Genomic DNA, 17,140 nt, shown 5'->3' on the forward strand with positions numbered 1-17,140 from the left:
CGATTAATATTTCGTACCGTCACTTTTAGACAGGTTGTGTTGTAATTGCAGTTTGACCCAGAGAGGCTAATAATACATATCACGTTTTGTTGACATGCACATGGTGAGGTTCGTCAACTATGACGTTCACGTTGTTTATAAACACACGTCTTGTTATTAGTATATACAGGTGCAGCCAATGAGTCGATATTAAAAAATCAACACCAAAATTACTTGCTTTATATATAAAGAAAGTACTGTTGCATGATTTTCAAATAAATTTGGATTTAGAAAAGAAAGTGAAAGCGCTCCAAATGAAATATAAATTAAACACGCAGAAAATATTATTACATCATTTCGAAAAAAGGATAGGAAATTTAAAGGTCTTCATGCCCTTTCTCCACCAGATATATAGATCAAATTGACTCGATTCTTCTTCCTACCGAGATCATCGTGTCCTTCTTCGTTTTCCTTCTTGCCTTTACTAGAGAAATCCCACTGCCCTCTCCCAATCATATAGCAAACACCCATCTCCACCAACATAGGCAGTTTAATGTTTATCCTGAAATGCACGTTCAAAATTGTTATACATTGGGTAGTACCTCTCGCCATCATGGTCAACATGACCCCCTTGTCCCTACACATAGTTACTTTTTACCTTAAAATGCACACCTAACAATGTAGCTCTGGGGAGGGGCAGGGTGGAGGGTTGAAGTAGGAATAGCTACAATTATACAACGAAGTATTTTAACAGATTTTGTATTTAAGTGCGTCAAAAATTAAACTTATGAAGATTTGTAATATTTGGTTTATTTAATCAACCATCTATGTATTTCCTTATTTTAACACATTGTCTTTTCTGTACGGGCTTGGAATAAAAAGTGTAGTGACTGTATAACATAATATAAGAAATTATTGCAAACAATACATAATTATTGGTATTCAAAAGCAAGTCGACAACTTTTCCAGGTGTTACTAAAAGGTACCAATGTCCAGTTGCCATGGTAAATTCGTTAGAAAAGATTAAAATGTGATTTTAAAAATGAGTTTGGTAAAATTGATGGAACTGCTTGTAAAGGTGACGGTGGAGAAGTGTATATACTATTCCAAATTAGGAGAAACACATTATAGCATGCAAGATGCAACCATGTTAGCATTTATCGCATTTATAACAAGGCTGCTAGCGCTGAACCAAGATGTTTTGGTCCAAAAACACATTTATTACAGATAGACTGTAAAATTAGCATTTTATAAGTAAGAACAAAAGTCTCCAACAACAATGGGCATACCCGTGTCCATGGCAACTGTACCACAGACAAGGAAGAACATTGTACAAGTGGGATGAAAGTTACGTGTAATTGGGTACACAGTAAACCCTGCCATGTACAGTAAATTAGGTTTACATGTACATTAATAATACTGGCATAGAAGTGATCTAATGTTAGTTTAATGATAGACAGTGGTCTATGAGGATACATGCCACAGACCACATTAACATACACCTTCTGGCGTTGTTTCCACGCGACAAAGTTTGGGTTGACCTCAACGAATAACTTGCCATAATACAAACACATTCGTTTCTATTGTACACTTGTCACCATGCATCCACGATATAGCTCTACCTATAGTGGTTCATTATCTCTTTGAACTGTAAAGTTAATCCCCTAAATTTTGTTTTAAAAACAAAAGAATTAATGTATTCAAAGCTGTGAAAAGTGAGTTGCTGAGCTCAGTGAAGGTCTAATTAAACAAACATGGATGATTACTATGGAAAGGAGTGAATGTTGGTGGGACTGTTATTAGTATGGAAATGAGTGAACGCATTAGACATAGCCCACTCGCTTATTAGAAAATAACATAGTATTGTATTACACATTGCATTTTAAAAGGGTTGTGAACAGGTACTTTAATTTTACGACTGATATCACTCTGCTAATAGTTAATAATAAAAATAAGAAAAAATAATATCTAAGAACCCTTATTCTACCACAAATTAAAGTGATTTCGATAGCTATGTAGCATATCTTGATCAGTGCATAGACGTCCTTCCTACCTCCATGATCATCATACTTTGGTCAAATGACTATCACGACTAGCCCTACTTACGTAAAAATCATAACTATTGTGTCGCTAAGATGATCCTATTTTTATTTCTTTGAGACCCACTCGTCTCCTCACGTCACAACAGACAGTTGTTTCACTGCATGGTTGTCAGAAGCAACTTTTGATACGTGCAGGTAATACGGTACCTAACCCTAACCCCCCCCCCTAACCGGTGTAGAATTGGTGGCGGCAGTGGGATGCCAAAATCACAAAATTATACAAAGTTAGACATTAAAATGAGTCAAAGTAAAATGTGGCTCACCCCTAGGCTATTCCTATTTTCTAAATTATGGCCCTCCCCCGAGAACCAATTTGTAAAAAAGAGACCCATCCCATTTCCCCCCCTCCCTTTTGTAATTACTGAAGGCTCCCTCAGTAAACTCGTAATTTATTCATTAAAGTGACATGAGGTAAACATATTAACTGTCTTGTAGGAAAAATAAAAATTTGATGTGTTTGAAATAGTGATAAACCATATCAGATGTTGTATTCGAATATAGTCCCCTCCAAAAGAAAGGATGAGTAAATCGTCACCAAATCACAGTTTGGCCAATAGTTTCATTTTTTGTAATAGTTACGGAGTGTCCTCCGAAAGTGAAAATCCTTAGTATATGATACTGTAAGTTGTACATCGGGGTACGTGACGTTCAACAGAAACACTAAAACATTTCAAGTCTTTGAATATCGTCAGCACATAAACTTTATGAATATTAATATTATACACATTATATCTAGTGGTAGTTGAAAGTCGTAGCAGGGATAACTTAAAATTGTTTTTATTTTCGTATTTTGAGATATGGAAAATAGAAAAGAATTTATGGTCGGACATCAAAATGGAGGGATGACTAACACCACCCAATACACCTGTTTTGACCTGAATTGATACGGTTCTGGTCAAAAAGACGTCATGTGGACTAAGCACGACGTCCCAGACTCCTCGATTATATACTCTTCTTCGCTAGTATAAATAATGTGTGTTTCGTTCAGAGAAGCACAGGTTGATGTATTACATCTTGTTTTAATTTTAGATTTATCCAGCGCCGTGAAAGAAGAAACACTTTCCTGAATCAAAAATGAAATGACGCCAAAATGTTAGAAGTTGAAATAAGAAGTCCCGGATGAGCAAAGCAAGGTGTGTTAATATTATGTGTGTGTGAACTATACTTCACCCCTACGCTGGCCCACAATATGAAAGGTCGGTCCACTCTCGCCAATATTTCAAGATATGTGACTTCAATCAATTGCTGCCTCTAAATATACATAATTGACTGAAAACAGTTAAATTTAAAAGCTTGAAAAATGTTAAACGTTTGGTGGGCCTCTTGGCTAGACAGACTGCGATTTAATTATATATAAATGTGAGATGACTGCTTAGAATACAGATCATCTCGTCTGATCCCCAACTTTCTACTCCACCTTGGATGCTGCAGATGAAATCAAAATAAGTGATGGTATATCTAAATATTCTAAATATTTCAGCATCAGTCAAAAAAATATATTCGTATAATTAAAAATTTCATCAGAAATAGATATAAAAATTGCTTTTTATTCGCCAATGATCTTTTTCAGTGCGTCCCTCCGAGTCATTTATACAACACCCCTATTTCAATTAGCTATTTGGTACGTTCCTTACGTTATTCGCGCCCGACACAAAAGCGTATTTGAGGACCCGGAGACCCGGATATTTTCTCGCTTTTCAGTGCCGATCGCCCGACCTGAGCATCGTCGTTGATTCCGAGGCGAGTGGTTATCCATACGGACCGATTACTGCGATCACTGCATCGATATACCAAGCGGAATTCGGAGTAGTTCTAACGGACAGGTGAAAGATGAGTACGTCTGGCGAAGGCGGCGGCCAGGTATGTTTTTTAGTTGTGTGTGTGCTATCATTATTCACGTTGACCTGAAGACAGCTTTGATAACGCTGGTGAAATTATCTATATATCGTTGAATTCGCGCAGAGTAATTACTCAATTTACCAACCAGGTCATGATCATTTAGCGCCTCCCAACTATTGTTAAATATATTTTATTTACATTTCCCTCCCCCAAAATAGGTGAAGTAGGACAGGGGAGGGGTACATTTTCGTGTGAATGGATGAGTGCATTATGGCGGCCATGTTGGACGGGAAAATTAGGTATTCAAGGCTCGTATGACATGTTGGCGACAAAAATAACTGCTTTGCTGGACTGTGTAATTTCTGTGACTATTTTCATGTAAGAGAAAGAGTTAAGGCATTTGTATTGGTATATCGTGTAATGTTACATTGGCCGCGTTTATAGCAATTCAATATATTATCAGCATATCAGTTTATCACATAAAATTAGTAAAATGTGACATTTACGTCTGCCGACACTTTCACTGGCGATATTCGCATATTGTAGTTTTCATGCCGTGTCGTTGATTCAGCCACTCCCTATTAAAGTTGAGGGATTTTTCTGGACAATTTGTCGTGAAATTATGTCAAGAACCAGATAAGTGTCGAATGTACATCGCCAGTGGACCTCCAACTGTGTTCACTGCGTTCAGAATGTTTGCATGTTTTTGACCATGCGAGTGGGATGGGCAGTTTTATAAGAACCCAGCAGTACATGTTAATGTACGAAAACATTGCCTTGCTAATCTAGTTGTGTTTCTTAGCATGTTACTTTGTGTATCCATCAAGATTACTAGTTTAATTGTTGTGTATCGAATTTGTAAACTGTCTTATCTATGAAAATAACGTTTAGAGCCTATAGACGCAAGAATGTCGAAGTTCATACCATCGGCGCTGAACTTTGCCGATCCATGAGGCGAATCTGATGTTGACCCCGTCATATCACATGGGCGTGGATGAAATGCGATACACGGCAAAGTTACATTTAATAGTAGCCACTCTTTTCGTAATTTCTCCCATTTCCTAGAGCTCGATCCATGAATGTGCAAATTATATTGTAAACATCCGTTTGTATCATACCAGCTGTCATTTCGAAAAAAAATATTAATATGAAATAAAAAATTGTCACCTCTTAAGGAAGTGTGTTGTCACTGATGACACACTGTCATTTGTAACAAACTGATCTGGTGTCAGCTTTGCTGAGTTTTGACTTTAACTCTTGTTTTGATAATATTACACTGTAAAATTTATATTGGCCAGGAAGGTTACAATCAAATTATCAGAAGTTAGGTTAGAATCTCCAGAATTAATAACTGAACAAAAAATGTGATTTCATCAAATTGTGGACACATTGCAAGGAATAATACAGAAATAATATTTTAGTTTTGAACTTCTATGGCCATAAAATATTTGTCTAAATATATAGAAACTTACTGACATACTCACTGACTTATAGCATAAACCTCAATATATTATTTCAGAAGTAATTCCAAGATATCAGGAGAACGTGTCCCACAGGGATCTGCGTGTAAAAATTGCAAGTTGAAATATCACAATGATACTTCATTGATAATTAAGAGATAAAAATAAGCCTAACCATTAGGGATACAGCTATGATGTTCATGCAGACTGTTGAATAGAAAATTGACCCTAATTTCATTTAGGTTGGCATATCATATGTTGTTAACAGTTGGTTTATTTTTGAAATTGATATGCTAGCTTATGTGGAGTTCAGAAAGGATAAAAATGTGCAGGTGAATAGCTTGATATTTATTCTTGAGTTTTGGGCAGCTGGATATTGATAGAATTTGTCTGTGATGGTATTAACTGTTCAGTGGTAATTAGGTAGTATTTTGAGTGGATATGACATATCTCACGTATCCATGCAAACTAATAATGTACTTCTATAGATCTCCCCAGTCATGACTATCAGTTCCTATAAAGAAAACTAATGTCTACGTTTTTGTATATCTTAGTTTTGTGTAAGTTTGATGAATAAAAAATTGAGATCGTGTACAATTCAAAAGATAAATTTTTTAAACCTTGCGTGAAAATTATCAATAATTTGCATAATGAGGTATAATTTGTGTTGAAAGAGTAGAATTGCTAAAGAAGGGATTTTCGGAAATACCCTTAGAGTAATATATTTTTTTTCTTAGCAGAATTAATATTTTGAGTGATGGACGTAGAGAGAGTGTTTGCTTTTGAGGAAAAGTCATGCTTAATTTGTGTAGAATGATTTAAGAATGTTGATGACACCTGAGTCTCCATGCATAATTTAGAAGTAGGTATATCTCCACGGAGACCTCGCTCCCAACTGAGATAGTCACAATACGATAGGCTGAGCTAAGGACCTATTTCATATTCATCATACATTACGCTACCTTCTTGAAAATTCATCCATGCCCCCAGGATCCATTTAGAATGATGAGTGAGTAAAGCATGCTCACCCCCATATTAAAAATTGAGTCATTTGGGTTGAAAGGTCAGGAGTGTCGTCTGCCGCTGATTACATTTTAAAATATCACAGCTTCTGCAAGTGTTTCCTGTTTTACTTCCATTCTAATTTCTGTAGATTATAATTTTTCAGTTCATGCCAACTAATGATGTGGTGATGATTATATTCAGAGCTCAGAGTAAAACGTGAATACACGTACAAAATTGCTTGTGTCTATCGTATATTTAATGACTTTGTCCTTACATGTATTCCAGCTTGTGTCTCATAAAGATGAGATCTGAATTATTCATTGAAATGCTGTTCACCCAGAAAATCCAATTTGTTAAAAATTAAACCCATAGTGTTCAAAACACAATATATCCAATACTTGCAAATTGTTTGATCGTGATAATCTCCCAGACATAATTTCTCGTTCTAAAATTTTAGTAAATTTAACAATATTGAGAGCGTTGACACATCCAGTAAGTTGTTAGCCCTCTGCTGAAAGGCTAAACAATTTGTTGTTGGCTAAATGATAAAAACTATTTTTTTGGTGTCCTCACATAGATCCTCCACGGGTCCTCACATAATAAATGATCCGTACACATGTCCGGAGACTTGGGTGCCTGGCTTGATGTTGTTCATCAGAACAGTGTGTTGTACTGTAGGCTAGTGCTATCTGTGGCATCGAATATCAAGAGCTATCTTGTATGATTCGATACTATGGGCAGATCTAGACTTTAAGTTCTATAGTCAAGTCTCTGGGCTAATACTACACATGTATACATGCATATTGTGCCAGATAGCAAAGTTTCTGCGCTAGTTGAGCACCAACTTTTTGCGGTCACCTGAAATTGCTGTGGTGTGACAAATTACATGTAACTTACAGAGCACATTGACAGCAAGCTGTTTGGATGTATTCAATGTGAAGTCACTACTATTTATTTATGTCCCTAGATACCAAATCCCAATCTTGTCATTGATAAATGTTTATACAATTGATAATGTTGGTAAGTTACCTCTCAGCTGGAGCCAGCTGCTCAGTCAGTTTAATTAAGTATTCAAAATTAAACAATGAACATGACAATACATTACAATACAGATCTGTGTTTCACAATTATTAATGCTAAAATTAAAACCAAATTTATTAAGGGAATATCACGGCGCATAAAATCAACTGGATAAACATGTGATTAGTGGTTCCAGTATCCCCTAGAGGACAGATGATGAGAGAGGAGACACCATATTGGGTGGTTGTGCATGGCTGCACAGGTATTCAGATCATGAAAAAAGGTGTTGAAAACAAAATGATTTCAACTGTGTACATACTGGGTATCTCTCCACTTTATCTGTGTCTCAAAGAATGGAAGGAAAGGGGGAAAGCTATTAAAATGCTTTTTCTGTTAAAACGGATTGTGATTATTTGGTCCTTGGAATGTGCTATAGGTACAGTTACTTAGTTGGTAGACACACATTTGAAACATATAAAACGGTCTTGTTAAGAATTAAATTGAAATGAATTTTGTATTAAATGTGAATTATGCAGTCTGAAATTCATAAGAATGTAAATTATATTTACCACAGTGATATTTACATGTATGACATTTTAAAACCAAACATCAGGGAATAGTTGGTTTCTTAATGTTACCTTTTGAAATGTCATATATAATTAATGTGTCATTGATTTGTTTGGTTTATTTTATTGCAGTGTACATGTGGCTAGTCTCACGACAAGCTTCAAACTTTTTGAGTAAAAATATGTTAGCTGAGTTAGAAGCTTACCATGCAGGAATAGCTAATTTTGTATAGGGGGATAACACAAAGAAGAATTAGAATGACTAACTGTTCACGAGTTCAAGGTTATTTTTTGAAATCGTATGTGCATTCGCTTATAGAGACGCTGCCGTCAGAGGTGTATAGGCAAGCTTGCATGTCATGACCTTATTCACGTGGCATGATGTAATGCAAAGGTAGAAAGAGGTAGAGCTTTGAGGTGTATGTAACAGCGTGGTACAATGCCTGTCATTTGAAAAGAGTTCTGTACAATGAGAACTGTTCTTGGAAGATTTATGATCGACTTCTGTCAACTTTGAAAGGAAATAAATAAGGAAGACCGAAGGGTAATGCCTTGTCAACCTATAAAACGCATGCCCACTTAGTAGTGATGGATGTAGTACTGGGGAGACCCAGGACCTGTGATGTGTGCAGGATGTGTGTTGCCAATCATTTATGTTAACTGCCAAATGAGTAGAATGCAATTATCTCTCCAGAATGGTTAAAAATATCTGGACAGTTTCATCCTTTTATGTCTCCAGAGACTAAAATATGGCAACAGGGGATTCCTTATCATCCATTCACTTAAACCCCCCCCCCCCCCCCCCCCCCCCCTCAAAAAAACAAACAAACAAAAAAAAACAAAAATAGATAAAAACAGCAACAACAACCACCACTGATCAGTCTAGTGTTTCCAGAGATGTAGGCAAAATATCGAGGCGTGTCATAACAACAACAACAACAACAACAGCGACTGACCTTTCAGTCAAGTGTTTCCAGAGATGTAGGCAAAAGTATCAGGACATGTCCCAGGGACAGCCTGTTTATTTGAATTTTGTTAAATGTTAACTGTTTGTAGTGGCAGCTCAAGATTGCTATGATACATATGTACATGTGATACTCAGTGACTGTCAGAAGATGTCATCAACTTATGTTACACCCGCTAACAGAAGCTGTCCTCATATTACCCTTACTACCACATCAATACAGGAAATATAAGTCACAAAACTTAGACAGAGTACTGAAAGCTAGTTGAATTGACTTCCTGATTTGATTGTAGTCAAGTTTCTGTTCAGAACACAATTTATGGAGAACTGACTCCCAGAATTACTATTAATTGACTGCAAACCATAGCCTAGGGAAATTTAAATATCGTTTACATTGTCTCCTCATCCTATGTACCTGTTTCTGTGCTGATGCAAAACGCAAATTTTCAGGAATTTTCAAACACTGACACTTCAAAATGTATGTATGTGTACACTGAACATATATACTTTTTTTTTGGTGCACAAAGTTACTTGACTAATCCCACTTGTAGACTGTGAGCTAAGACATACATGTAGTCCTGACTGTTGTCCCACTCGTCTCCACCCTGCAGTTTTTGGCAAGATGGAGGAGAGAGAGACGACTGTTGGAATTGAGACCTTGCTTACTCCATCTGTGAATAGGAGTATTACATGATAATTGATACAATCTTGATAGGGATATCTTCGTTTCCTATTAACCCAGAGACTTGGCTTTTTGTCTTTACAATTTTGTATTTGAACCACCAACTCTGTCAGTCAGATTACAGGTTTCTAGGTCTGGGCTAATTCCTATAATTGCGTCTTGAAAAGTATGGGTCCAGTTTACTTTCAGCTTAAGTTAACTGAAGGGGTGTAATACTTTTGAAGTACCTACATTGTAGAAAAAAAGATGCTTTAGCCTTGTGCTATAACAAACTTTGATGTGGGTGAGGATTATAAATCACAGTGTACTCAATTCAGTATAACAAACACTTGACTTTACCAAAATGTTTGGATGATCATGTCCTTCGACTGGTTGGTTTTACAGTGGCTATAGTACATAGAAGTGACAAGTCTGAGAATCTGATGACTGCATCCTTGATGTTGTCTTTCGTATGTGTATGTCTGCAACCATTGCATTGTAACATTGAGAAAAGAAGAAGTGAGGTCATCCACCCTTTCATAGCATATCTGATATTTGTAGCCAGGGTTTCATTGAAACTGACAGGAAACACATGACTGGGTTAACAGTTCTTACATGTAAGCTAGTAGTAAATTTAATGTGAGTGATTTATAATTTAAACATTTTCGTTTGTGTATGCAAGTGAAAAGAGAGTTCTTTACATTTATGGAGCTCAAGCCAGACTGGCAAACATCGTAAAAGTTAACACTTGAGGTACATGTATTTAACTTGCACTTTCTAGAAAATATTGTCTGGTGATGATTGTAAATACCTTTTCAATGGAGCAAAACTAGGCTCCACCCATGTTTTCCTTTGTAAATTATTTGTTGAGGTCATGGAGTTAATTTACATATAGGTGATGAATTGAGGGCAATATTTCATGAAGACACCAGAAATTGTCTGTGTTGTCTTTATGTGGGAGGCATTAAGGGTAGGTAATGTGTAACTGGGTTACTGAGGAGTTTAGCTTGATTCATTTTACAAGTGTATAAATCACAGCAAATGTGTTGGAAAATACTTGAATTTGACCATATTTTGTACCGTATGTTTACAATGTCTATGTGTGTATATGTGTGTATCTGAATGCACGCACACGTACATAGACATTAAATAGTGTGTGTGTGTGTGTGTGTTGGGGGTGTGTGTGGGGGGGGTGTGTTGTTGGTGTTGTGGGATATTAGGGTCGTGTGTGCAAGGATTGTTCGTTTTGTATTTGTGTGCAAATGGATTAGGTGTTAGACGGTATATGCACATGATAAATCACAAAAATCATTGAAAAGAAACGAAAAAAAAGAGTAAACACAGTATGACTGAACTGAATGATGCACTTGTTTTTAAGACCTTCAAATCAATCATATTGCTAGCTGAGTTAGTGGCCTCCCCCATACCTGGTAACCTTTGACCTCAAAGCAGGTGATGAACATTAACATTTGATGCATGTTTTGTTGGGTCAGTGAACCGTGATATGCTTTTATTTGGTAATACAATAACAGATCAGATGTATCATTAATAATAATTATTTATTTTGAGATCCAGCTCATAGGAAAAAAAAATAGAAATTTATTATTATCAAAGCTAAATTGCAGAATAATATATTCACTATTAGAATATTAACACAAACTAATGAATGATTCTAAAGGCATTGAGTAGATAAAATCTACTTGAATTCTCAAGGTGTTTTACCAAGGTGCAGCCAAACTCATTGTACAAGGTATGGAGTTATGTAGTATGGGAGTGTTTACCAGATTTCATCTCTGTGTTACCAGGGTTTCTAAAGCTTTGCAAAAACTGCTAATTAATTATGCAGGATTTTGTAATATGAATAATAATTTCTACCTGTACATACACTATGGAGAGGTACAATGTATATCACATCACACTGTTCACAGTTGAGATCTTATTTTTGATAAGTACACGTACATCCACAAATGTATATTAATATATAAGAGTAGATGTTGTATGTCATTGACAGCAATAGTTGTGAGGACACATTGGGGTCAATGATATTCAGGTGAGGCCAAGGCATTGTGCTTCTCATGCATTTTAACAAGGGAACATTTTTGCATGTAAATAGGAACTATTTTTTTCAGCATTGAGTAGTTTGCCTCCTACTAAATGAAAGACAGCTATTTTGTTGTGGGTCAAATGATAAAAAACTAGATTTTCTTGTGAGTCACCACACAGTAAGAAATTGAAGAATACCAATTTGGTGTCACAAGAAATTGATGTGTTTTAGAGGTACATGTCCATCAAATTGGCTTAGACAAATGGCACTCTGGTTACCACATGTACATGTGCATATAATAGTAAGGGATAGGGGAATGGTGTGTTGCAAGAAATTGATATGTTTTAGAGGTATAAAGTGCGTCTAATTTACTTAGAGGAAATACTAGTCACACACCCCTATCCCTTAGTAAAGGATAGGGGTACATTGTATACAAAAATTCTGCTGTGTACATCAATTTGGCCATAGACCCTACAGTTTATGATTTGGCTTAGAGGGCACACTGGCATAGAGACACATACATTTCAGTCAGGATGTGTTCACTTGGTTAATGTAGAAGGGCCTCTCACCATCCCCCTTCCATCACTAATTAACCCCTGTTAATATAGTAATAAAAGACCTTTCATTAATATAAATGTATTTGCTTGATGTTAACATCGTAGGCTTTAGACTCAGGTGAACATTTCTGTTGTCTGGTGTCTCTTCCTAGCAACCTTTTAGTCATAGAACATTGTCAAGTGTTTATTATGAAACATACTTTCAAGTTTACAAGTAGATTCAAATTAGCAAATATGAACAAATACTATTAATAAGAGAAATTTATATAGAAGTAGATTTTTTATGTTTAGATAGCCATGATACTTTTTGTAGAATTTTGAAATTGAGATGTGTTGACTTTGTCATAAATGTTCGATAAAAATTGTTTCAAGTTAGTGATTGAGTGGAGTAAGTGACCAAGTCATTGTCCCTTAGTGTTTTACCGGGTTTGTCGCTTACCTACAAGTACATCATCCATGTGGTATCTAAAGTAGGTTAGTTTAGGTTTTACAAAGCCGTGATAAAGAACTCCCCATTTTCCCCCTTTCATGCAATGAACCATACTGCAGTTAGTGTAAAGCATGTGCATTGAGTTTAATAGTACTAGAAAGCCATTTTATACCCCATTGACTGCAGTGGATTGTTGATATCCTGGGCTTTTTCTGCCAACAAGGTCATACCATTGTACTACACAAAAGAAGAACTGGTGAATACATATCCTCTGTAAAGTAAGTAGACTGCATGTCAGGGTAACTCTGTTTCCCCTCAGGATGTCATCGGACATTGTACACTCAGAATTAAGATTCAGATCTAATGAAATTAGACTGTATTCCTTCCCTGTGTGGTTTCCTTTATTGAAATAAAAAACAACAGCTGGGTCGACTTCTTGTATCTATCTCCTGCAGCCTTGCGATGTCATGCCACTTATCAGCTGTTAATTGTGTTCTTGTCTTAAGTTGCAGGGATACCCTTGGAATCCAATTCATGTAATTATACCAGACATGTGATCTATCAAATACATGTATAGGGATACCCTTATGTACATGTATGTAAAACATTCACTTTGGAGTCTAAATGATGTTGCACCATATGCATGTTGGAAATAAACTCATTAAAAATTTTTGTACTTTGGTCAAGGAACTTGAACCCCATTCTCATTTCAAATCAAGGAAAAAAATAATATAGTTGTGCAATACCATTGAATTATTTTATGGAGTACACCATACTTTTATATTAAGTTACAAGTACATTTTGTAGATTTGGGGAAGGACAAGAAATTTGATTTTCACGACTGTTAGCTAAAGTGCAAAAAGTGAGGCACACGAATATTGTACATCATTAAATTTGAATGCTATTAATATACTTATTAACATAATTGTGTAGTAATAAGTATCACATCTCGCATTAGATTAAACTGTGTAGGGTGAGGGGGGGGGGGGGAGTAGGATTCTGTTAATGTTTGTATTTTCGATATACATGTACATGGTATATTGATGTGCCCGATGAAGATGGGTAATATGCGTGGTCAGTTTTTATAAAGTGGTCATGATGAAAGTTATCGCAATATCACGAATTGTGGTAGCTTTCATCTGTGATCATGATTACTTTACAGAAACTAACCATGTGTATTCCACATTTTATCAGGCACATTGATATATTACGCATATTTGAAATACAAACAGTGTTATCAGAATCCTATCCCCCCAATGCATAAACTGTTCACATTTCTTAGCTATGCCAGTTACAACTAGAGTCGCCTCAGAGTCTATACAACTTTTCTACTTGTGAATTCCATTATTGAGACTTGTGTTTGCACCCACAAGTAACAGCTTTATGTACATGCACGTAATGGAATCCAATATCTGTAAATAGTTCAGTCTGGCAATAGTAGCATTAAGTTAAATTAATCTGTGGAAAACCAGTTTTGGTAGAACTGTATGTTCATGTAGTAAATTACATCCTATAAGGCCATTCACACAGTCTGCATTACCTAATGATTACGTAAACCTTTTCTGTAGTTTCAATACATTGCCACTAACTTGTATCATTTTACCAGCAAATTTAATATTACATTAACAGATTCTATTTTGTGTCCTACACAGCGTTTCAATGACTCATTCTGATAACATATTCATGAACGCTAGGTCAAGAGGTCATCGTTTCAGTGAATGGAGTTATTATTTATTAACAAAAAAATTAAATTAGACTCCGTTGACATCGACATCTTGTGTGGCTTACCTGAAATGAGAGTTTCAATAAAAGATGGCAAGATTGATGGGTTAATAAACTGATAAAAAGTTGAATTTGTTCAATGGATGATAAAATATAATATGAAAAAAAATGATGATAATGGTCATGTGGCTGATTAGAAATTGAGTTGGTATTCCATTTCAAGTTAGTCTATTGGCTATCCGTGACTCCGAATCTGGAGATCTGCATGGTGAAAGATATCTTCAGATTCAAAGCCATGGAAAGCCTCTAATTCCAGGTGTAAAGGGTAGCAATACACTTGAATGAAAGTGTACATACACTTCTGCGCTTGTCCTTCCCCAAATGTGTGTGTAGGCGTACAGTGTACATATAATATATTTGATTTCATTCTGACTATGTCAGCTTGCAATCTGTCAGTGTCATATTTGCAGACATGACCTAGTACCACTTGAATAAAACTCTTTTCTAAAAGCATATGTCGTCAGTCGTAAACTTCAAATGCAGACATACATGCACATGTATGTAACTGTATAAAACTGAATTTTCATTACTTCGTTTTGAGTCCTGTACTGTATTTTACCTGCATTTGACATGTCTATACTATACCTGTATACACACACAGTTATATAATCTTGTGCATGGTTTTGGAAATTTGTTTGTTGTGTGGGTTCTATATTTATAATATCATGCGAGAAAAGTAAACATTTTTGCAAATTTTTGAATTTGTGTTTGTGTTATGAATATATATTTTGTTGTCATATTTGTTATGAGTTTATGATTTCTTGAGGTTTATTGGATGTTATTGAATATAGCCAGGTGTAGCCTACAAACTTGGTTTTTCTGGCTTGACAATGTCGTTTGCAAGAAGAGTCTCTGTCAAGCTAATGGGTAAGTTCTGGATAAAAGTTGTTAAGTAATCAGTCAGCTAGTCTGTCTGTGACACTTAAGCTGTGACTGTGCTAGCTTGTCTGCTGAGAGAATTAGTGTAGTCACTGCATGCACTGTCAGAGATCCAGTGCCTTGAACAGGCTAGCTAATGGATTGCTAATTGCTTTTTGTCCTGAACTTGCTACATTGTACATACATTTGTATATTATGTCAGATAGCCAGGTATCAACCAGGTGATGACTGATATCCTGCCACCATATATGTAAACAGTGGTAGGCTATAACTTTACCAGGTAAATCTGACCTTTAGTCAACCTTTGGATTATGACCCTTGGTGACCTTAGAGAGGTGTAGATTAGAAGGCCGTGATATTTATCACAGTGGAGTACCTTGAATAAATACAGACAGGCAACTATCAAGTATTATAAAGATAGGCCCCCTTTGACTTAAGATTTGAGATTGATTGGAAGTTCATGACAATGTCCTGCAGTACATGTACATGAGTTGTGTTCCAGGGCTCAAAATTAGAAATGGTAGTCCAGGGCACATACATGTAGACTAGTTAATATTGTATCTAGACTAACAGATTTGTAAGGTGGCAGTTTGTTAGGAAATCAATAAATTGAAAATTGTAACTGCGACAGTTCACTTGGCTGAATTTTACCACCAAGCCCAAAAATTGAATGAGAGCCCTGTCTGCATTCATGTACTGTGTATGTACTTAGTCCTGCTTGCAGACAGAGTAAGTCTGGACTCAATTCTGGCATTGTCCCTTTCCTTCTCCTGTCAGAATCGAGTCCCTACTTACGCTGTCTGCAAGCAAGACTACTGTATGTAGTTATGAAGGTACATGGAAAAGAAATCAAATCTGCCAAGTATAAGATACTATGGCACATTTTGACATGTTAAAGTCATTAATGTGAAAGGTGTAATTGAAAGAATGAGTTCCACTATTTACAAAATCGGAAATGGAGATGTTGTATTTCATATTAGATGATATGAAAAACATGAGATGTCATTTGGAAAATTGAAATAGCCATGTCATATAAACTGATGAAATGGATATACCATGTTTCAGTTATTTTGTAAATTGGAAAGACATGTTGGAATGGCGTAGTGTATAAAATCTATTAATAAAACTTGTCAGGTGACTGTCACAAGTTTTGGTTGTGGTGTGAAAAGTCAGTGTTGAAAGAGGTGTTGTTGACACTGCCAAATTAACATACATGTATGTATAAATAAATAATTTAATATGCAAATTTGCAAGATTGTCATCTCAAGTCTATATGGCAAGATTGATTTGATTTATTTTGCCTTGTAATGTGTTTATGTGCATTTTGTTAGTTTTGTGTGACATGTTCGTTTGTTTTTGTATTTTTTTCTTCTAGTTTTTCATTTTTTGGAGCCTGTAAATGGGATGTGCTCCCCGTTGATCTTCCATTATAAATAGATAAATAAATAAATAAATAAATAAATCAATAAATAAAATAAATATTGTCCTTTCCCTATGTAGCTACATTGTACCTTAATTTGATTTGCAGTCTTTAAAGTGAATCTAGCTTTCATGCAAAACTTGTATATTAAAATGTATTTTTTATTTTATTCAAAAGGATGAATATTGACGTATGTACACTAGTGTAGAAAATTTCAAACACAGTCAGACAGAAAAACAGATATTTTATTGTAAGCTGAACATTGTATTCTAACATATACCTGAAGTCAATAATGAATTTTTGATACCCACTCAGCCAAGCTCTGAGATAAGTGCTGTCCATATGAGTAATGTCGATAAATATTAATATTTTCAATCAAATCCAAAATGTTAATTAGCTAGATAGATCAACTGACTTACATAGTTCAAAATT

This window comes from Glandiceps talaboti, chromosome 22 (assembly GCF_964340395.1).
Source record: "Glandiceps talaboti chromosome 22, keGlaTala1.1, whole genome shotgun sequence".
NCBI lineage: Eukaryota > Metazoa > Hemichordata > Enteropneusta > Spengelidae > Glandiceps > Glandiceps talaboti.